This window comes from Pleurodeles waltl, chromosome 1_2 (assembly GCF_031143425.1).
Source record: "Pleurodeles waltl isolate 20211129_DDA chromosome 1_2, aPleWal1.hap1.20221129, whole genome shotgun sequence".
NCBI lineage: Eukaryota > Metazoa > Chordata > Amphibia > Caudata > Salamandridae > Pleurodeles > Pleurodeles waltl.
The window spans coordinates 596,067,424-596,091,130 of record NC_090437.1 but is presented as its reverse complement, the minus strand read 5'-3'; the positions used below and the strand labels follow the sequence as shown (position 1 = coordinate 596,091,130).

Genomic DNA, 23,707 nt, shown 5'->3' with positions numbered 1-23,707 from the left:
TCCCCCTGGGCCCAAGAGCTCAACCTGATAAGGTTCAAGCTCCAAAGGCTCAGTTCCCTCAGAGGGCAGAACTTCTTCCTGAGAAGAGAGGTTCCCTTTCTTTTGCTGTGTTGTAGTTGGTTTCCCAACTGACTTTCCTGTTCTCTTGGTAGGCTGGGCCATTCTTCCAGACTCCAGCTCTACTTGTTCACCCTGTGCCTTGCATTGTGCTCTTGTTTTCACACACACCAGTTCAGGGATACCCAGCATTGCTGCATGGGTTTTTAGTTCTACCTCAGCCCATGCTGAGGACTCCAGGTCATTTCCAAGCAGACAGTCCACTGGGATATTTGAGGAGACCACCACCTGTTTCAGGCCATTGACCCCTCCCCATTCTAAAGTAACCATTGCCATGGGATGTACTTTTCTCTGATTGTCAGCGTTGGTGACTGTGTAAGTTTTTCCAGTCAGGTATTGGCCAGGGGAAACCAGTTTCTCTGTCACCATGGTGACACTGGCACCTGTATCCCTCAGGCCCTCTATTCTAGTCCCATTAATTAAGAGTTGCTGTCTGTATTTTTGCATGTTAGGCGGCCAGACAGCTAGTGTGGCTAAATCCACCCCACCCTCAGAAACTAGAATAGCTTCAGTGTGGACCCTGATTTGCTCTGGGCACACTGTTGATCCCACTTGGAGACTAGCCATACCAGTGTTACCTGGATGGGAGTTTGGAGTGGAACCTTTCTTGGGACAGGCCTTGTCTCCAGTTTGGTGTCCATGCTGTTTACAGCTATGACACCAGGCCTTTTTGGGATCAAAGTTTTTACCCTTGTACCCATTGTTTTGTGAAGAGGCTCTGGGCCCACCCTCCTGTGCAGGTTTTTGGGGGCCTGTAGAAGACTCTTTACTATTTTTAGTTTTGGCTGTCTCATCACCCTTCCCCTGGGGAGTCTTTGTGACCCCTTTCTTTTGGTCACCCCCTGTTGAAGTCTTGGACACCCTTGTCTTGACCCAATGGTCCGCCTTCTTTCCCAATTCTTGGGGAGAAATTGGTCCTAGGTCTACCAGATGCTGATGCAGTTTATCATTGAAACAATTACTTAACAGGTGTTCTTTCACAAATAAATTGTACAGCCCATCATAATTACTTACACCACTGCCTTGAATCCAACCATCTAGTGTTTTCACTGAGTAGTCAACAAAGTCAACCCAGGTCTGGCTCGAGGATTTTTGAGCCCCCCTGAATCTAATCCTGTACTCCTCAGTGGAGAATCCAAGGCCCTCAATCAGGGTACCCTTCATGAGGTCATAAGATTCTGCATCTTTTCCAGAGAGTGTGAGGAGTCTATCCCTACACTTTCCAGTGAACATTTCCCAAAGGAGAGCACCCCAGTGAGATCTGTTCACTTTTCTGGTTACACAAGCCCTCTCAAAAGCTGTGAACCACTTGGTGATGTCATCACCATCTTCAAATTTTGTCACAATCCCTTTGGGGATTTTTAACATGTCAGGAGAATCTCTGACCCTATTTATATTGCTGCCACCATTGATGGGTCCTAGGCCCATCTCTTGTCTTTCCCTTTCTATGGCTAGGAGCTGTCTCTCTAAAGCCAATCTTTTGGCCATCCTGGCTAACAGGAGGTCATCTTCACTGAGAGCATCCTCAGTGATTTCAGAAATGTGGGACCCTCCTGTGAGGGACTCACTATTTCTGACTAACACAGTTGGAGACAGGACTTGAGGGGTCCTGTTCTCCCTATTTAGGACTGGAGGAGGGACATTGGCCTCCAAGTCACTAATTTCTTCCTCTGTGATGTCATCATCAGAGGGGTTGGCTTTTTCAAACTCTGCCAACAGCTCCTGGAGCTGAATTTTGGTAGGTCTGGAGCCAATGGTTATTTTTTTGATATTACAGAGAGACCTTAGCTCCCTCATCTTAAGATGGAGGTAAGGTGTGGTGTCGAGTTCTACCACATTCATCTCTGTATCAGACATTATTTTGCTAAAAGTTGGAAGACTTTTTAAAGAATCTAAAACTGTTTCTAGAATCTAATTTCAAACCTTTAACAAACTTTTAAACTCTAAAAGACAATGCTAAACAGGGACTTAACACACAAGGCCCTAGCAGGACTTTTAAGAATTTAGAAAAATTTTAAATTGCAAAAATGAATTTCTAATGACAATTTTGGAATTTGTCGTGTGATCAGGTATTGGCTGAGTAGTCCAGCAAATGCAAAGTCTTGTATCCCGTCGCAGCTTCCAATGTAGGAAGTTGGCTCTGTATGTGCTATTTCAAAGTAAGGAATAGCATGCACAGAGTCCAAGGGTTCCCCTTAGAGGTAAGATAGTGGCAAAAAGAGATAATACTAATGCTCTATTTTGTGGTAGTGTGGTCGAGCAGTAGGCTTATCCAAGGAGTAGTGTTAAGCATTTGTTGTACATACACATAGACAATAAATGAGGTACACACACTCAGAGACAAATCCAGCCAATAGGTTTTTGTATAGAAAAATATATTTTCTTAGTTTATTTTAAGAACCACAGGTTCAAATTCTACATGTAATATCTCATTCGAAAGGTATTGCAGGTAAGTACTTTAGGAACTTCAAATCACAGTTCCTAGGGGAGGTAAGTATTTGTTAGGTTAACCAGGTAAGTAAGACACTTACAGGGCTTAGTTCTTGGTCCAAGGTAGCCCACCGTTGGGGGTTCAGAGCAACCCCAAAGTCACCACACCAGCAGCTCAGGGCCGGTCAGGTGCAGAGTTCAAAGTGGTGCCAAAACACATAGGCTAGAATGGAGAGAAGGGGGTGCCCCGGTTCCGGTCTGCTTGCAGGTAAGTACCCGCGTCTTCGGAGGGCAGACCAGGGGGGTTTTGTAGGGCACCGGGGGGGACACAAGTCCACACAGAAATTTCACCCTCAGCAGCGCGGGGGCGGCCGGGTGCAGTGTAGAAACAAGCGTCGGGTTCGCAATGTTAGTCTATGAGAGATCTCGGGATCTCTTCAGCGCTGCAGGCAGGCAAGGAGGGGATTCCTCGGGGAAACCTCCACTTGGACAAGGGAGAGGGACTCCTGGGGGTCATGTTAGAATTCATTTTGAATTGCTTCGTTTCTTTTACACGTGTAAGTTTGAGCTTTTGTTGTCTCTGAACGCACTGTCTATCACATATGTTATCTTATGTATATTTGTTTAGGTAAAATAAGCCTGGTTCCACGCCATGGGCTTGCAGCTGGTTTCTTTCCCTAACTGGGGCACTGTATTCATTATAATTGTGTGTTCAAATAACTAACTGACCTCGGCTGTGGTATTTTGGGGAGGGAAAGGCTGATATCTATACCTTTGAACAACGTAATCCTTTGAAGGGTCTCAAGAATGTGGGGAGTCAGGCAGCTGCAGAAGGGAGGCAAGGACAAGGCTGGGAATGGAACAAGTGTGTGGATACTGATTAACTCCTTAAAAATATCTGTATGACGTATATCATTAGTTACACATTTTATGTATCCTTTGATGTATGAGTATAAATATCACTGTTAAACGCTTTATGTCAGCACACTTTACTTCGGGCCTGGGATGCCAGTGGTAAACCTGTCCTCTTTGCTGCAGCAAAAATAAACAGACCTTTGGTCATTGATTTTTCACTCCGGCTCTCCGTGTCAAAACTCCTTTGTAAATGCATTTGTAAGTATCTGCAAATATGTGCATTTGACAATTTGGCGCCCGAACAGGGACCTTCCAGTGGATATCTTCAGTAGCTCTGTCACGAGACGTGCTGCCAGTGGGGGGACGCCGTTCCGGAGGTGTAGATTCCAGGGGCCCCTGCACAAAGACTTAGTTTCTGAAGCAGCTGCATCTTATCCACCGGGCAGGTTTCCCCCCGTTTTCTCATGATGTCCCAGCGAAGTCCCTGAAACATCGGTGTTTATCTTGACGGATTAGTCTGACACGGGCGGCCGGAGAGAAATCCAGGAAAAAGCAGATAGTCAGGTAAGACTGTTCCTCGCTGGCTATTTGTCTGCTTTAACTTGCATTTGAGAGAATAATTGTTTTTGGATAACTTATCATTTTTGGGAATGATTAGTTCTTGGTAAATTTGCATTTGTACAAGGTACCATTTGACAATTTGTATTACATGTGTTTTTCTTGTTTGAGTAATTTGCCCAGGCCTGGAGCAATTTGTAAGTTGGTAAATATTTGAAAAGGTTTTCTTTGGTGCACATTTGAAAAAGGGTTTTTTTTTCGGTGCAGGTTGCATTTTGAAATTTGGTGCGTGTTGCATTTTGAAAAAATTAAAAGGTTAGATATGGGAAATAAGAAATGTTGGCAAGGGTTATGTCTTTGTTTTCGCCGAAATCATGTGCCACGTTTAGATAAAAAGCAACCCATTCCAAAAGAGGGAACACCAGGGTGGGACATGTTAAAGGATTATGGTTTAGAGAATAATTTGTATAATAGTATATGGCGCAAATATACTAGACATTGTCCTGACCTCCAGTGGCCGGAGGATGGGTCTTTTGATTTAAAGAAACTAACCTACCTACAGGAATGTTTGTTTCATAAAAAGGCTAGACAACATATGTTTGAAGTATACAGAAAATGGGAAATTGAGGCCACCAAAAGAAAAACGAAGTCAGATAAACTGTTAGAGAAGGAGAACCGGAGAACCATCATGCAGAAAGCCGCCCTGTACCACCATTCCCAAACCCAGAAAAGAATTGAGTCTGAAGATAGAGTCCATAGGGCCCAGGTGGAGGGAAGTTATGTATCAAAGCCAACAGAACCCAAACATGCATTAGAGGAAGATGAGGTAATGCTACAGCTATTAGATAATAGCCCTACTGCACCTCCACCTTACACACCCCCTGCAGTAGCCCAACCTATCATGGGGGCACAGCAACAGCAGCAAGGGCAAGGGCACAATTTGGGAAATCCAGGTGCACCACTACAGCAGCATGTGCCACAGCCACCACAGCCTCTAGCTCAAGCCACCCAAATAGCCCAAGTCCTAATCCCTCCGCCACCTGCCCCACCACTACCAGCCAACACTGCAAGGTTACCAATAATGTCCCCTGCCCCTAATACCCCAAATGGACAACGCCGACGGTGCACAGCCACTCACTCACTTTCACCCATATGGAGCACACATATGAAGTCGATTTCGCCCCCTGGTACCCGCTCCACTATTGGGGATTGGGAAAAACGGGTTATCAAGGATCAGTCAGATAACTGGATGTCACATCTTATTTACACCCACACCGATATTATGGACACAATACAACAGATGTCACATTTTGGACAGCAATTAGCACTGTTGTATATGATTGAAAAATTGGAGAGGGATTGGAAGTCTTGCATTACAGATTCTACCCCTCTCCCTTATGAACAAGAATTAAACCAATTATGGCGGGACAGTAGGGCTTGTATTCTTGATAGTAGCAGCATAAATGAGGGAGTACGCATTTGTGTCATAGCCAGGGAAGATGTTCTAAATAGATATGACAAGGGGTACCCAATGAGGGAAGTGCACCCTGATATGCCCACTGCAGCTGCAGTCGCAGCAGCAGCTGCCGCCGGACAACCAGCTCCCGTGCCGGTGGCCCAATTTGTTCATATACCATGGAAAAGGGAGGAGGTAATGGCTATAAAGAAAGACTTGCCAGACCCTCGAAAGAATCCAGCTGGATTCTATCGGGACCTTAGAACTGCCATTTCCACCACAACCATGACACTCAAAGACATTGACTATTTTTTTGGTGTTTTATTGGGTCCTGAAGTTTGGCATAAAATTAGAAGAGTAGATGATGCACCTACTTTGGGAAATACATGGGGGGGTTTAGAAGCACATGAAGCACAAAGGGCACCAGGAACCCTGCCGCATCAGGATATTTTAGATTTACCTAATCGGATATTGACTAAGTTAGAAACTGTTATACCTCTTCAGACTGTGGATTGGGGAAAGCTTGCCACTTATAAACAGAAAATAGGTGAAGATGTCCCAGATTATTTTACTCGAATTGAACAAGCGTTCATAGATTTTAGCGGTCAAGACCTCGCCACCGTAACAGGTGTCACACTATTTGTAGAACGCTTTGTTAATGGCCTTCTACCTGAAATATCACAAAAATTAAAAGCAACAGAGAGTTCGTGGATGACGAAGGGACAGGCAGAGATTTTGCAGATGGCGCAATACTATGAGAGCAGGTACAAGGAAGAATTAGAAAAGAATGAGAAGTCAGTAAAAGAATTGAAGAAAAAGGTATTATTACAGCAGGCATACCCTCAGCGGGATGCAACCCCTCAGCAAAGGGGTGGCCCACCAAGGGGACGGGGAAGGGGTCGAGGCCGAGGTGCATCTGCACCACCCCAAGACCGCCGATTAAATATCAACCAATGTGCCTACTGTAAGCAGGATGGACATTGGCGTGATACTTGCCCATTACTGGAAGGAAGGCAAAGTATGTCACTTCATAGAGGGAACGCGGCAGGTAATGCACGAGGACGAGGAAGAGGTAGAACTGATCAGAATTCGCAGAATGAGAATCAGGTCCCGCGTAACACTAATATTTTTGACAATGCATTTGAACGACAATATTATGCTGATGATTTCTTTTCTGAATCCTACAATTATTAGGACAGCCACAGACAGGGCCAGGGGCGAGTAAGTATTCCTGTAGATCAAAATGGTCCCTACATTGATGTAAAAATCGAAGGAGAGGGCCATAAGTTTCTTCTAGATACTGGTGCCACCAGAACATCTATTGCACATTCTGCAGTCCCCGGGGCTCCCCTGTCTGGGCTTCATACCACATCAATTGGGATTTCTGGAATCCCCGTGGTGAGCCCCATCTCAACACCTATGAGAGTAACTGTAGGCCCATTTACAGTACACACGCCACTCTCTTTAACATCAGGTTGCAATGAAAACTTGTTTGCATTAGATTTGTTAAAGAAATTAAATGCAGTTATTCACTGTTCAATGGATGGTGTCTATGTAACTATGGATAGTGTTTCCCCAACTCGGTGCATGTTCTCACAGGAATACGACTTACCCCCAGAGCTACAGGAAATAGACCCTCGCTTATGGGCCAAAGGCAAGAATGATGTAGGCATTATGGATATCGACCCTATTGTAATAAAAATCAAACCAGGTGCCCGGTTACCTCGTGTTCCTCAATACAAATTACCTAAATCAAGCGAAAAAGGGCTCAAGGCAGTCATATCTGATCTTGTGCATGCAGGTGTCATAAAGGAAATAGTGAGCAGCCCATGTAACAGTCCAATCCTTCCTGTTGTAAAGAAACGAAATGATGCTAATAGATTAGATGGTGAGCAATCATTTACTGATAACACAGTATATCGATTAGTTATTGATCTCCGAGAAATTAATAAAATAGTAATTCCCCAGTTTCCCGTGGTCCCAGACATGAATAGTCTTTTCACCATGATCCCACCCTCTGCGTGTTTTTTCACCGTAATCGATTTGAAGAATGCTTTCTTTAGCATTCCAATTGCCGAAGAATCTCAATATTTGTTTAGCTTTGCGATTTTTGGTAGATCATTCGCGATGACAAGAATTCCACAGGGCTTTGTTGAGTCCCCGAGCATATATAGTCAATGTCTTAAACGTCAATTAGACCAATTCAATCCACCTACAGGCTCTGCGTTGTTGCAGTACATTGATGATATTTTAATTGCCTCAGATTCCATGACACAATGTAAGACTGATACTGTTGCATTATTACATCATTTAGCACCTCTGGGCCATAAGGTGTCCCTTCCAAAATTGCAGTATTGTAGAGAGGAGGTCACCTATCTAGGACACCTCCTCTCTAAGGAGGGAAGGAGATTACATCCAGACAGAATTAAATTGGTTCATACAATGACTGCACCACGCACCCCTTCTGAAGTCCGAGCATTTTTGGGATTTACATCTTTTTGCAGACAGTGGATTCCAAATTTTTCACTTATAGCAAAACCATTGACTGCTCTGACACTTTCAGATGTGCCCTCTCCTGTACCTTGGACTGACAAATGTGAGGAGGCTTTTCAAGAATTAAAAAAGGCGATGTGCTCTGCTCCTGTATTGGGTAATCCGGATTACAGCAAACCATTTGTTTTATTTGTGCATGAAAAGCATGGCTGTACATTGTCTGTTTTGACACAGGCCCAGGGTGGGAGACAACGCCCTTGTGCATACTTCTCTTCCACCTTGGACACTGTGGCGCAAGCTTTGCCTACTTGTCTTAGAGGAGTGGCTTCTGCAGCAGCTGCGGTGAAACAAAGTGAAGGGTTTGTTGGTGGCAATCCGCTCACTGTGATGGTTCCTCATGCCGTTGATATTTTGTTAAACAAGACACAGACGCAGCACCTCACCAGTGCTCGTCTAACGGGTTACGAATTAACATTGTTCAGTCCAAATATTACTTTGAAGCGGTGCAATGTCTTGAACCCAGCTACGTTACTACCCCTCCCTCAGGACAATGTGGAATTTGATCATAATTGCATTTTTGCCACTGAGGAAGAAACTAAGGGACGGGTAGACTTGACAGACACTCCCCTATCTGACCCACAGGGAGAGCTGTTTGTAGATGGGTCTTGCTTCAAGTTACCAGATGGTACGACCACTGCAGCCTATGCCGTCACCACAGTCAAAACAGTGGTTGAATCTCATAGAATCCCGCAAAATTCGGCACAGGCTGCAGAATTAATTGCCCTCACCAGAGCTTGTGAAATAAGTGAACATCTTAGTGTTAACATCTACACTGATAGCCAATATGCGTTTGGAGTAGCTCATAATTTTGGGCGACTCTGGGCGAATAGAGGCTTTATCACGTCACATGGCACTACCATCCAGCATGGCAACTTGATTGTGACACTTTTGACTGCTCTCAGTCTGCCCCGTCAGGTCGCAATCATTAAGTGTAGTGCCCACAAAAAAATTACTGATGATATAGGACGAGGAAATGCTTTTGCAGATGCTACAGCGAAAGCAACAGCACGAGCACCATTTGACAATGCATATGTTGAGAGTAGCATCAAGGGAGAGCCCCAGTACGAAGTATTAGAAAATACCATGCAGTGTGTGAGAGATATTCAAGCAGAAGCAACAGCAGAGGAAAGGGAACAGTGGGAGAAGAACGGTAGACTAGACAGTGAGGGTTGTTACACAGATGACACAGACAGAAGAAGATGGATGTTACCTAATTGCTATGTACACGCTATGGTTACTATGGCCCACAGTCCTGCACACATCAGTGCCCAAGGCATCAAGACAACTTTGGACCATGTTTGGAGTAATCCTCTGATATCCAAAGCTGCTAATAACCTGGTTAAAAGTTGTATGGTGTGTGCAGTGCACAATGCAGGAAAAGGGACCCCTACGCCCCCTGGCCACTTTGCACCTCCTGATCTCCCTTTTGAAGCTATACAGATGGATTTTATCCACATGGAACCGTGTAACAAACTGAAATACGTGTTAGTGGTAGTATGCATGTTTTCAAAATGGATAGAGGCCTACCCATTAAAAGACAATGGTGCTCTCTCTACCGCCAAAATATTACTAAAAGAATATTTTCCTAGATACGCCTTGCCACGATTAGTCTGGAGTGACAATGGCAGTCATTTTTCTAATGAGGTAATGGAGAAGGTCTGTACCGCCCTTAACATCAAACATCGATTTCATGCTGCAAATCACCCACAATCAGCGGGCCTTGTAGAAAGGTATAATTACACCTTGAAGAGCAAAATAGCTAAGATTTGTGCTGAGACCAACTTAAAATGGCCAGATGCTTTGCCCCTAGCATTAATGTCCATCAGGATGACTGCCAGTAGCAAGTCACGATTATCCCCCTATGAAGTTGTCATGGGGAGGCCAGCCAATATCTGGGGGGTACCACGACCAAAGAAGCTTTCTGAAGTGCAATATCCTTTGTTTGTAGATTACTGTAAACAATTGACTAAAGATTTGCGTTTGATCCACCAACAGGTCAAGGCCAGCCTACCGACTCCTCTTGAAGGCCCTGGTCACCCTTTTAAGCCAGGGGATTGGCTTATGACAAAGAATTTTCAAAGAACCAACAGTCTTCAGCCCAGGTGGCGGGGGCCAGCCCAGGTACTGCTTGCAACACAGACAGCGGTGAAAGTGGAAGGAAGGAAAAACTGGATACATGCTAGCCACTGTAAGCGTGCACCAATTCCACTACAGAGTACTCTAACAGCAGAATTACCATTGTCTCCTGATTACAGCGAAGTAGGGAGACAGGAAACACCTCCACAGGTTTCAAGTGCTACTTCTGCTCCTGCGGTGACACAGCAGCCCAGTGACGAAGAGTTGCTGTTTGAAGATCAACAAACTCATCGATACAACCTGCGTCCTCGCCCATCCAAATGAACAGAATTTTGAAGGTGCGTAAGGTGGTGACCCCTACGAAAAGCTACATTTACATCACCCTGATAGCTCCTAGCTTGGAATTGCAAACTGAGGTCTCTTCTGAATGGCCAAGGAATCCTTTGCTCAGCAGAATACGGCACGCCTGCCTTTGTGAAATACAGTTCCCCGCTTTCACCGCCACCGGCATTTCCGATGCCATTGATGTACCAGCATTAAAACGAGCTATCCTCACTGTTGTTACGCACACTTTGGGCGACGAGGTTGTAAATGACTGTGATGACTAAAATTCCAGCATGAACACGGGTGACTAGCCTGTGCAACGACACCAGAACATTGGTCAGAACAATTGTCTCAACGAGAACACAAGTATAGTGGGATGCAGCTTGTGCAACGCTATTCAATCAGTGGGTAAATGGAGTTAACAGTTCTGTGACTGGCGAGAAAGAAAAAAAAAAACCAAGTACCAGTTCTACGGAAGCGGCCAGCCATTAGGGTTGGTGCGGTTTGTAGTCCCAGCGGTAAAAAAAAAAAGAAAGGTGCCCTTTTTCTGTTTAATACCCAAGCACATCACTAATCTGGTTGAAAATTGCTGGCCTCCGCCCTCATTTTGCTGAGACACTGAACGAAACTGACAAACTATACTGAAGACTAACTTTGAAGTATTGCGACTTACTCACTGGGAGTTGAGACTCACCAGGAGTTAAAACTTGAAAAGGAGAAGCTAAGGGACCTAGGATCAAGCCAACCTCTATTGTCCTGGACCAACCAGTGCAGCCTAACTGCTAGAGTGTAAAGCACGGCGGTGCTGAACCCTAGTGGGTGTGAACATTGAAGGAAAAATTTACTTATTTGTATCTATACGTATATGATTATTAGTATAGTGATATCAATATTTTGCATTTACATATTTGGTAATTGTGTGAGTATATTTTTGAACACGCGTAGGCGGTTGAGACGAGTAAAACGGTATCATAGAAAAGTTGTAGGACCAAGGAGAAGAGCACAATAAAATTATGAAGATACATCCATTTGGCAGGACACATATCCCTCTAGAGAATAGGGAAGAGTGGCCTTATAACTATTTCTACAAAACCATAATGAAGTACCTAGTGACCCTTATGTTAATATGTATAATGTCCAGTGGTGTTGCATCATTGTTGCAAAATCCTACCTTACATCCATTGATAAAGGTTCATGGAAAATTAGCGGAGACATTAAGTCTCACTGACTGTTGGATTTGCCGGCACTTGTCTAGACACCCCGAGGATCCTATAGGCCTTTATGAAGTACCAGTATCACCAAGCGAATATGAAAGAGGGGAAGTGTGTCTTGTACCAAATACCACTTGGAGATGTGACCAACAAGAATATCAATGGTACCCTAGGTGTGCGGTGCTCCCTAATACCCAGGCAGAATACAAGCTCTCCCCGATGCCTGGAGAGAATGCCACACTTAAAATGTTTCCCATATGTTTTGGTACCTATTTTTATGGGCAAAACCCAGAGGCAAAATACATGGGAAAGATCCCTCCTGAACAGTGTGTTTACACTTTGTTATTTGATATAAAAACAGGGAATTGGGATCTTGAAGGAGAGGAGAAAATAGACAGAAATTGGACAGCGTTAATTAATGGGACTCATCAAAATTACACTGTGAATTATTGGAACCTGACTGTGGGAGAAAATGAGATTCTAGTAGATCCAGAAGGATTGTTATATGATCCCTCCAGAGAACAAGATAGAAATGGGAAAAATTCACCTGTAATATTGTCCCGGGTTTTCCTTGGCCCCCTCTGGACGGCTAGATGTTCATATGTTGCACCCTGGGCAAATGTATCATTGCTAAATACAATCTGGGAAGATTACAAATATTGCAATAATTCTGAGCATAACACCCCAGAGGGTGTAGGATTGCCTCGAATAAAATACAGCATTATAAATTCACAAATCCAGGGAGGCATGTACTTCGTATGTGGAAGAACTGCATATAAAGTACTGCCTCTAAACTGGGAAGGGATATGTTCACTGGCATATTTGGCACCCAACATTACTGTGATATCAAATATATCATCTTCCCAGCCCCTTAACATGGGGAGTTTTGCACATAGGTACAAACGAGGGACACCCATACTGGAGGAGCGAAAGAACTGGGTATTTCAAGTATTACATGTTCTTATTCCCGGATTTGGAATTTTCGATTTGCAACTGGCAATGATGAATATGTCAGCTGAATTAGCCATTGCATTTAATGCCACCAGAGAGGCCATAGGAAGTATACAGGTAGAGATAAACTCTGCAGCCCAATTGGCGATACAAAATCGGCTTGCCCTAGACTTGATTACAGTACAACAAGGAGGAGTATGTGTTTTAATCCAACATCAGTACCAGCAAAAGTGCTGTTATTTCGTCAACAAGTCATCAGAGATAGAATTGGATATTGGGAAAATAAAAGAAGCAGTACAGGTATTTGAAAAGGGGGGCCAATATGAAGGAGGCGATTGGAGTTTATCATGGTTATGGTCTTGGTTTGGGGGGTGGGGCTGGTTGTTTAAAGACATACTTTTTATAATAATAGCTATTGTATTAAGTTGTTTATTAGTGCAGTGCTTACCTGCTCTCTGTTCCTGTTTAAAATTGTGTAAACTTCCGCCAGTGAAAATACTAGAAACCAATCGAGCTATGATGCAGAGAGAAGAGATAACTTCCCTAATGGCTATTGACCCCACTGTCCTCACTGCAGATACTGGTTGCTCATACCCATCGGTTGTTTATGTCCCCATGAATGCAAATTTCAATGAAGTGGGAGTAAAATTCAACATATATGAGGAAATTTAGAACTATTCAAACGTTTATTATGTTCAGAAGAAAAAAAACTCAAAAAGGGTCGATTGTTAGAATTCATTTTGAATTGCTTCGTTTCTTTTACACGTGTAAGTTTGAGCTTTTGTTGTCTCTGAACGCACTGTCTATCACATATGTTATCTTATGTATATTTGTTTAGGTAAAATAAGCCTGGTTCCACGCCATGGGCTTGCAGCTGGTTTCTTTCCCTAACTGGGGCACTGTATTCATTATAATTGTGTGTTCAAATAACTAACTGACCTCGGCTGTGGTATTTTGGGGAGGGAAAGGCTGATATCTATACCTTTGAACAACGTAATCCTTTGAAGGGTCTCAAGAATGTGGGGAGTCAGGCAGCTGCAGAAGGGAGGCAAGGACAAGGCTGGGAATGGAACAAGTGTGTGGATACTGATTAACTCCTTAAAAATATCTGTATGACGTATATCATTAGTTACACATTTTATGTATCCTTTGATGTATGAGTATAAATATCACTGTTAAACGCTTTATGTCAGCACACTTTACTTCGGGCCTGGGATGCCAGTGGTAAACCTGTCCTCTTTGCTGCAGCAAAAATAAACAGACCTTTGGTCATTGATTTTTCACTCCGGCTCTCCGTGTCAAAACTCCTTTGTAAATGCATTTGTAAGTATCTGCAAATATGTGCATTTGACAGTCACTTCTCCAGTGAAAGTCCGGTCCTTCAGGTCCTGGGGGCTGCGGGTGCAGGGTCTCTCCCAGGCGTCGGGACTTTAGGTTCAAAGAGTCGCGGTCAGGGGAAGCCTCGGGATTCCCTCTGCAGGCGGCGCTGTGGGGGCTCAGGGGGGACAGGTTTTGGTACTCACAGTATCAGAGTAGTCCTGGGGTCCCGCCTGAGGTGTCGGATCTCCACCAGCCGAGTCGGGGTCGCCGGGTGCAGTGTTGCAAGTCTCACGCTTCTTGCGGGGAGCTTGCAGGGTTCTTTAAAGCTGCTGGAAACAAAGTTGCAGCTTTTCTTGGAGCAGGTCCGCTGTCCTCGGGAGTTTCTTGTCTTTTCGAAGCAGGGGCAGTCCTCAGAGGATGTCGAGGTCGCTGGTCCCTTTGGAAGGCGTCGCTGGAGCAGGATCTTTGGAAGGCAGGAGACAGGCCGGTGAGTTTCTGGAGCCAAGGCAGTTGTCGTCTTCTGGTCTTCCGCTGCAGGGGTTTTCAGCTGGGCAGTCCTTCTTCTTGTAGTTGCAGGAATCTAATTTTCTAGGGTTCAGGGTAGCCCTTAAATACTAAATTTAAGGGCGTGTTTAGGTCTGGGGGGTTAGTAGCCAATGGCTACTAGCCCTGAGGGTGGGTACACCCTCTTTGTGCCTCCTCCCAAGGGGAGGGGGTCACAATCCTAACCCTATTGGGGGAATCCTCCATCTGCAAGATGGAGGATTTCTAGAAGTTAGAGTCACTTCAGCTCAGGACACCTTAGGGGCTGTCCTGACTGGCCAGTGACTCCTCCTTGTTTTTCTCATTATTTTCTCCGGCCTTGCCGCCAAAAGTGGGGCCTGGCCGGAGGGGGCGGGCAACTCCACTAGCTGGAGTGTCCTGCTGGGTTGGCACAAAGGAGGTGAGCCTTTGAGGCTCACCGCCAGGTGTGACGACAATTCCTGCCTGGGGGAGGTGTTAGCATCTCCACCCAGTGCAGGCTTTGTTACTGGCCTCAGAGTGACAAAGGCACTCTCCCCATGGGGCCAGCAACATGTCTCGGTTTGTGGCAGGCTGCTAAAACTAGTCAGCCTACACAGATAGTCGGTTAAGTTTCAGGGGGCACCTCTAAGGTGCCCTCTGGGGTGTATTTTACAATAAAATGTACACTGGCATCAGTGTGCATTTATTGTGCTGAGAAGTTTGATACCAAACTTCCCAGTTTTCAGTGTAGCCATTATGGTGCTGTGGAGTTCGTGTTTGACAAACTCCCAGACCATATACTCTTATGGCTACCCTGCACTTACAATGTCTAAGGTTTTGTTTAGACACTGTAGGGGTACCATGCTCATGCACTGGTACCCTCACCTATGGTATAGTGCACCCTGCCTTAGGGCTGTAAGGCCTGCTAGAGGGGTGTCTTACCTATACTGCATAGGCAGTGAGAGGCTGGCATGGCACCCTGAGGGGAGTGCCATGTCGACTTACTCGTTTTGTCCTCACTAGCACACACAAGCTGGCAAGCAGGGTGTCTGTGCTGAGTGAGAGGTCTCCAGGGTGGCATAAGACATGCTGCAGCCCTTAGAGACCTTCCTTGGCATCAGGGCCCTTGGTACTAGAAGTACCAGTTACAAGGGACTTATCTGGATGCCAGGGTCTGCCAATTGTGGATACAAAAGTACAGGTTAGGGAAAGAACACTGGTGCTGGGGCCTGGTTAGCAGGCCTCAGCACACTTTCAATTGTAAACATAGCATCAGCAAAGGCAAAAAGTCAGGGGGCAACCATGCCAAGGAGGCGTTTCCTTACACATGGGCACTGCAGGGAGTATTCCAAACTTTTATTGAAAGCAGTGATAAAACAGGTGTGTTTTGGCTTACACCTTTATCACCTACATCAGTGACAGCAAGCAAAGATTAAGTCGAAACATGTCCATTTTATCACCACTTTCAGTAAACAGTCTGTAAAGCCCAATGGACTGCCTGTGTCAACTAGTTTGACCTTTCCACGGGATCCCACTCCGGAAAATAAAGGAACCCGTCACCCAAAGGACAATAAACGAACAAGTGGGAAAAGCAGATCCGAGAGAGACAGATAGATATACACACGCAAAAATTGGAGTCTGAAAACAAAATAAAAACCTCAGAAGAGGAACAAATAAGGATTGTCATAGTTGAAGTCATCTTCAGGGGTCTGTCCAGGGTCTGTCAGAGTGGGTAACCATCACCAAAACACTTGACTTTCTATGATAAGCTGTGAGATTCCATGTCACAAAATACCTGTGTACAGCTGTTAACAGTTTAACAATCCACCCTTAGACACCTATTGGCTTTAACACATGCTTTTCAAATGAATATCACAAGCCTACTTACTGCCTTTGTCATAATTTAATAAAATGATCAGGTTTACAGCTATAAAAACCTGCATTAGCACCATGACCAACTCAGTCCTACTGTATAGAGCATACTCTTTCCCACAAGACAAAAAGTTAAACACAACCACTCTTTCACTCCTAATGGGTAGCCACATAACTTCGGTCTGCTGCTCTGCAACTCCTCAATTACTTTTAAAGTAAGACTCTAAACCAGGGGACAGCAATCAAAGATCTAAACAAATTAATATCTAGAGGGGCCCAAGGCAGAAATGCTATACCAACATCTGTGCTCAAGTATGATGAAGATTACTGGGAGCCCTGAATGACTCCCTGTTCAGGCTTCGTTCCTAATAAACTCCGTTGTTGACTCCTGGCGTGGGACAATCTTATGTCCATTTAAAAAAAAAAAACAAGGGCAGTAGAAAGGATCCCCCTAGCTATTGTCAAATCGCACTTTTAGATGTCAATGGCAAGGCTTATGTAAAAACCCTACTCCAGGAACTTGAAATTTGGTCACCAATAACATTTCTGACCAAGTTGCAGTACCATGGATAACACTGTGACAGCATCTTTCCCGGCTTACTGTGCCATTAACTCCAAAGGCCCCTGCTATTTCCTTTTTTCTTGACCACACAGCTACTTTTGATATGGGTGATCTGAAAATCCTGTAGAAAAAGCAGGCAGCCTAGAGCACTCCGTCCAGTTTGCTTCAACACTCTACTCCGATATCTGGACTTGAGTCAAGGTGGGTAAAAGGCTGACTGTTTCAAAGAAGATCAATACTAACAGGGGTGTTTTCTCACCCCTAACCTTTTGAGCCTGTACACTGCAGACATTGGGGCATGCCTTGGGAAAGCAAGATCGCATCCCCCAAAGATCAATAATGATCATTGTAAGGAAATGCCTCCTTGGCATGGTTACCCCCTGACTTTTTGCCTTTGCTGATGCTAAGTTTTGATTTGAAAGTGTGCTGAGGCCTGCTAACCAGGCCCCAGCACCAGTGTTCTTTCCCTAACCTGTACTTTTGTTTTCACAATTGGCACACCCTGGCATCCAGGTAAGTCCCTTGTAACTGGTACCCCTGGTACCAAGGGCCCTGATGCCAGGGAAGGTCTCTAAGGGCTGCAGCATATCTTATGCCACCCTGGGGACCCCTCACTCAGCACAGACACACTGCTTGCCAGCTTGTGTGTTGGTGAGGACAAAACGAGTAAGTCGACATGGCACTCCCCTCAGGGTGCCATGCCAACCTCACACTGCCTATGCAGTATAGATAAGTCACCCTCTAGCAGGCCTTACAGCCCTAAGGCAGGGTGCACTATACCATAGGGGAGGGCACCAGTGCATGAGCACTGTGCCCCTACAGTGTCCAAGCAAAACCTTAAGACATTGTAAGTGCAGGGTAGCCATAAGAGTATATGGTCTGGGAGTCTGTCAAACACGAACTCCACAGCACCATAATGGCTACACTGAAAACTGGGAAGTTTGGTATCAAACTTCTCAGCACAATAAATGCACACTGATGCCAGTGTACATTTTATTCTAACATACACCCCAGAAGGCACCTTAGAGGTGCCCCCTGAAACCTTAACCAACTACCCGTGTAGGCTGACTGGTTTTAGCAGCCTGCCACACACCTGACATGTTGCTGGCCACATGGGGAAGAGTGCCTTTGTCACTCTGTGGCTAGTAACAAAGCCTGTACTGGGTGGAGATGCTTATCACCTCCCCCTTCAGGAACTGTAACACTTGGCAGTGTGCCTCAAAGGCTCACCCCCTTTGTTACAGCACCCCAGGGCATTCCAGCTAGTGGAGTTGCCCGCCCCTTCCGGCCACGGTCCCACTTTTGGCGGCAAGGCCGGAGGAGATGAGAAAAACAAGGAGGAGTCACTGGCCAGTCAGGACAGCCCCTAAGGCAACCTGAGCTGAGGTGAGGTGATTCTGACTTTTAGAAATCCTCCATCTTGCAGATGGAGGATTCCCCCAATAGGGATAGGAATGTGACCTCCCTCCCCTTGGGAGGAGGCACAAAGAGGGTGTAGCCACCCTCAGGGCTAGTAGCCATTGGCTACTGCCCTCCCAGACCTAAACACACCCCTAAATTCTGTATTTAGGGGCTCCCCAGAACCTAGGAACTCAGATTCCTGCAACCTAAGAAGAAGAGGACGGCTAAGCTGAAAAACCCTGCGGAGAAGACGGAGACACCAACTGCTTTGGCCCCAGCTCTACCGGCCTGTCTCCCCACTTCTAAAGACACTGCTCCAGCGACGCTCTCCCCAGGGACCAGCGACCTCTGAATCCTCAGAGGACTGCCCTGCTCTAGAAGGACCAAGAAACTCCAGAGGACAGCGGCTCTGTTCACCCAAGACTGAAACTTTGTTTCAAAGGAGCAACTTTAAAACAACTGCGTTTCCTGCCGGAAGCATGAGACTTGCTACTCTGCACCCGACGCCCCCGGCTCGACTTGTGGAGAAACCACACTTCAGGGAGGACTCCCCGGCGACTGCGAGACCGTGAGTAGCCAGAGTTGCCCCCTCTGAGACGCCTGCAGAGGGAATCCCGAGGCTCCCCCCTGACCGCGACTGCCTGCTTCCCAGATCCCAACGCCTGGTAAAGACTCTGCACCCGCAGCCCCCAGGACCTGAAAGATCGGAACTCCAGTGCAGGAGTGACCCCCAGGAGGCCCTCTCCCTTGCCCAGGTGGTGGCTACCCAGAGAAGCCGCCCCCTTGCCTGCATCGCTGAAGAGACCCCTTGGTCTCCCATTGATTTCCATTGGAAACCCGACGTGTGTTTGCACACTGCACCCAGCCGCCCCTGTGCTGCTGAGGGGGTACTTTCTGTGCTAACTTGTGTCCCCCCCGGTGCCCTACAAAACCCCCCTGGTCTGCCCTCCGAAGACCCGGGTGCTTACCTGCTGGCAGACTGGAACCGGGGCACCCCCTTCTCCATTGAAGCCTATGCTTTTTGGGCACCACTTTGACCTCTGCACCCGACCGGCCCTGAGCTGTTGGTGTGGTAACTTTGGGGTTGCTCTGAACCCCCAACGGTGGGCTACTTTGAGCCCAAACTTGAACCCCGTAGGTGGTTTACTTACCTGCAAGAACTAACAAACTCTTACTTCCCCTAGTAACTGTGAAAATTGCACTGTCTAGTTTTAAAATAGCTATATGTGATTTATGTGAAAAGTATATATGCTATTGTGATTATTCAAAGTTCCTAAAGTACCTACCTGCAATACCTTTCATTTGAAGTATTACATGTAAAATTTGAACCTGTGGTTCTTAAAATAAACTAAGAAAAAATATTTTTCTATACAAAAACCTATTGGCCTGGAATTGTCTCTGAGTGTGTGTTCCTCATTTATTGCCTGTGTGTGTACAACAAATGCTTAACACTACTCCTTTGATAAGCCTACTGCTCGACCACACTACCACAAAATAGAGCATTAGTATTATCTCTTTTTGCCACTATCTTACCTCTAAGGGGAACCCTTGGACTCTGTGCATACTATTCCTTACTTTGAAAGAGTGCATACAGAGCCAACTTCCTACAATCATTTACTAATTTTATAGTCCTTCTTGATCACACATCTGCAGGGCTGCAAAGGCCTTCAAATGAATTACACACTTACAATTGTTAAAACAAACTAGAATAAAGCTCATCCAAGTCCAGCATAATGATTTTTGGTAAATCCTTGAACAAAAACAATAAAAGCACGGCATTCCACGGCACTCTGATCCTCCGCATGCTAAAAGTACTTGGGCACTTGGCTCCTAGAAAAAGGCTCATCCAGATACCACTTGGCGAAGCGGAGTCACAAAGCAACCTCAGTAGCATATGCTCTTTGTAGGCTCAACGCAAAGCTCCACAGCTCTCCAGCAAATCAGTTCCTGAATGTAACCAGAGCAAAGTTAATTCCATCAGTACTTTCTAGGTCATTTCGCCCCAACTTGAGACAAACATACAGTGTAATATATTTGTTAAGTTGTTTCATTTTCCCTGGAGCTATTCCAGTTTACAAATTCAACTGGAATTTGGCTTAGTCCGACAGGATCTTGCTTGTAGGGCAAACTTTTTTGTGTACTGCTCCCTGATTAAAAAGCAAAGCCAGAAAACTACAAGCCGCAATCAGGTCTTTCTTGTTAAGTGATGGTTCCCCGGCAAATCCACGGGCTATTTATCTATCAACAGCTGTAAAGGACCCGGAGGCACAGTCAGTTTGGGAAAGTAACATCCCACATACTGCCCTTAATTAAGTTTTGAAAACACGAGTCCTCAGCAGGACCACTGACACTACACCTAGGACTCATACCACCATGTTTGCTAAGCAGTGTTTATCAGGGCCATTGGGCAATAAGTTAGACTATCCAGCATTCGCATGCGGTCACTCCCAATAAAAGAACTTGCGTTTTCCTGGCACAACCAACTGGTCAAGAATTATAGGTGCCAGTTAACCAATTACGATCAAGAATCCCTTGTGCATGTTACTAGCTGTCCAAATATGGCCAGGAAAAGGCATGTTTTCCTCAAGCAGATTTTTCTGAAGAATAATAAGATTATACATTGTAAGGACGTACTGAAGCACAGTCTTAACTTCCAGAATACCCTGGAGCAGTGGTTAGCAGCTAAATTATTTTATAAAGTTATCAAGAAATTGAACTCTGCATGTTCCTAATTATGGTTAAGGTCACAGTTTCTAAATCTCTGCATTCGTTATGTCCATCTGTTACTCGGTTATATGAGCGGCTGCTGAGTAATATCTTGGGCACAAACTATATCTAAAACAATATTTTTTATTTTAACCTAAATGTATGTCTTAAGGGACTTTTAACTGTATCCTTATATTCCAAGATGATTGAAAGAATAAGTATCATATAGCATTTTGTGTGTATTTCATGGAATATTTTAATTAAACACAATAAATTAACTTCCTCACAGTGGGAACGTACACCTTCTGACCAATCAAATTCTTTTCTCAAGGCTATCAACATGTGAGTGGAGCTTAAGGCCCTTTCACAATAGTGCATCTGAATGGTCTTCTACTCATCACATAAGGTATTATATGAAAGATGAACTGTCAAGTCGACACTAAAGAGAGAAGACTACCCACTCCTAATGCCAGCAGTTTTGATAATCCCAATTGTGCAATTTGAATCCTGGTATGTCAACAATCTACACTGGTCTCTCACCATCAAAGAATGTGGCTTATTTTCTTTTAAACACAGAGGAGAAAGAAACCCAGCAGGTTTTGGCATAATGCCATCTGGTCCACTCGCTTGAATGTAATACCACTAATTCACCAGCTTGAGAGTTGGGTTCTTCTCAACTTCAGTTTTAAAACTGTACCTAGATAAGTGAATCCCGGTAATAGCGCCCTCTCATTCCATTTTCATAGTTTTGTTCCACAAGGAATCAAACTATTCTTTTCCAAGTATGTGATAGGAGACCTTTTCTTTGAGACATGGGTTACTGAGCAGTATCCTGTGTGGATACTGTCATCTAACATGGGTTACTGAGCAGTATCCTGTGTGGATACTGTCATCTAACAATCAGGTGTCCCAGGTCCCCAGTACTACTGAACTCTGAATAACCCATAGACTTCTTTCTAGGCTCAACTTCCCAAAAATACCAAAGCTGAGGAATCAAGGATTATTATATGTGATGGTAGGAAAAGAATCTGATTCAGCATAAGAGCTGATTCAGCATATGAGTGCACTGCACTCAACAATTCTGCAGTAGGTGCACTGACTTGATAAATAAGTTATTGATTGAAAAGCTAATAAAACAATAATTATTATAGACATACAAAACGACATTCTGGGACAGAGTAAACACCATCAAACATTTTATTGCATTTAAATGCCAAGTTTTAAACTGTTTATATCTTTTGCACTATAATGTCACCCTACAAGACTGCACTCAGGTGCACCCGTGGAACTTCATGACTCCTCTGCTTTCCTACAATATTCACCAACAAAGCCTAAGTCAGAGGTATAAACAAAACAAAACTACACAGTGTTACTCACTTGCAACCATAAACCAGAGATTAAGAATCTGTATCCATCTCTGGGATTATGAAGGGTAAAAACAAGCACCCTCAGAGTTCAGAATAAAAAGTTGGGGGTTTAGAAGGCTCACAAGTGATAATGCAATATAGTCACTGTAGCTTCATGACCTAGGTGATGTTGATCTGTAGTATTTATCTTGCGTCTTGTTCAGCTGGGCTGCAGAAACCTCACAGCTTAAGAGCTGTCCTGGCATCATGATGTGCTACTAGCAGATTTTTTTTATTTTTTTTTACACAATTGATTAGTCTTTTTGCAAAGTGTTATGGTGTTACTCTTGTTCCACAGGTCACTGAACAAGTGCCTGCAGGAATCTAGGCTTGTCCTCAAACTTATGAGAATACGGCAGCCTCACACAGGTTGCATGCATAGAAAAGCATCTGCTCAGGGCTTGTTGACAAAATCTATGCTATGTTCAGACTAAGTATGAGTTATTAGTGCAAAAGCATTAATACTTATCTTCGCAAGGCCTAAACAATACCTATTTTGCTTAAATTCCAAGGTTTTTCTCCAGCTAAAAATAAGTTATCTTTATTTCTGTGGGTCTAGATTTAACAGGTTTCTCAAGAAGATAGTCCTAGTTTACAGTAATAATGACGATTTGTTAATCAAAGCCATTGAGAGCCCTGTCACAATCCCATCAATATTTTGGATAGACAGCAGCCAGCATCGTGGATGATGTGAGGATTTTTCAGTGAGGCAAACTTTCTCTGGACTAAGGAACAGGATGAGAAACCACACCCAGCCAAAAGGTAAAACAGAGTACGAGAAGGAGGTGCAGGATGTCATGTCAAATCCCTGACAAGCAGGAAGATTACCAACTTTTCACTCATGCAGACTACACACAAAAGCTACCAATAACCAAGTTACATTGAAGCAGACACAGGGTACGGAACCCCAGTTACTAAGGATATACGATCCATTAACAGGAGATCATCTAGGTCTTTTGGTGACAGATGGTAGGTTTAGTGGATGGTGTTATCTAGAGGATGCATGTACCTTGCATGGATGCTGCTCAACTCAGGTTGCACTGGTGTGTGAATGAAGCAGCATGGTTTCTGCCCATCTTACACACCTTTTCTTCATTCAACACCTAACACACCTTTTCTTCATTCAACACCTAACACACCTTTTCTTCATTCAACACCTAACATTTGAAAGCTATTACTCGGACTTGAACAATGAAGTTGTTTTCTACATTAAACTAACATCTCTATACTACAAATGATGTACAGCTGCACTTGTTAAAGATAATATGTAGATACCAGTAGCCCCTAGAATTGCGCCGTCTCTCTACAAACATTTCTAATTACTAAATTAGATCAGTTAATGAATCAAAGGAAAGTGGAATAGATCCATTCCTTGTTTTAGGGACAAAATGAGTGCTTTCTATTG

At 44.6% G+C, this 23,707-nt stretch overlaps 1 protein-coding gene and 1 long non-coding RNA gene across 2 annotated transcripts in view; one reads left to right on the top strand and one right to left on the bottom strand.

The window, feature by feature from the left end:
• Positions 1 to 23,707, bottom strand: part of NAA15 (N-alpha-acetyltransferase 15, NatA auxiliary subunit) — a 761,793-nt gene that overhangs the window by 727,484 nt on the left and 10,602 nt on the right. The window lies entirely within an intron of this gene.
• On the top strand, positions 3,070 to 13,820 carry LOC138301761 (uncharacterized). The gene is made up of 2 exons (XR_011205117.1): positions 3,070 to 3,966; positions 9,965 to 13,820. It is a non-coding gene; the product is annotated as an uncharacterized lncRNA (long non-coding RNA).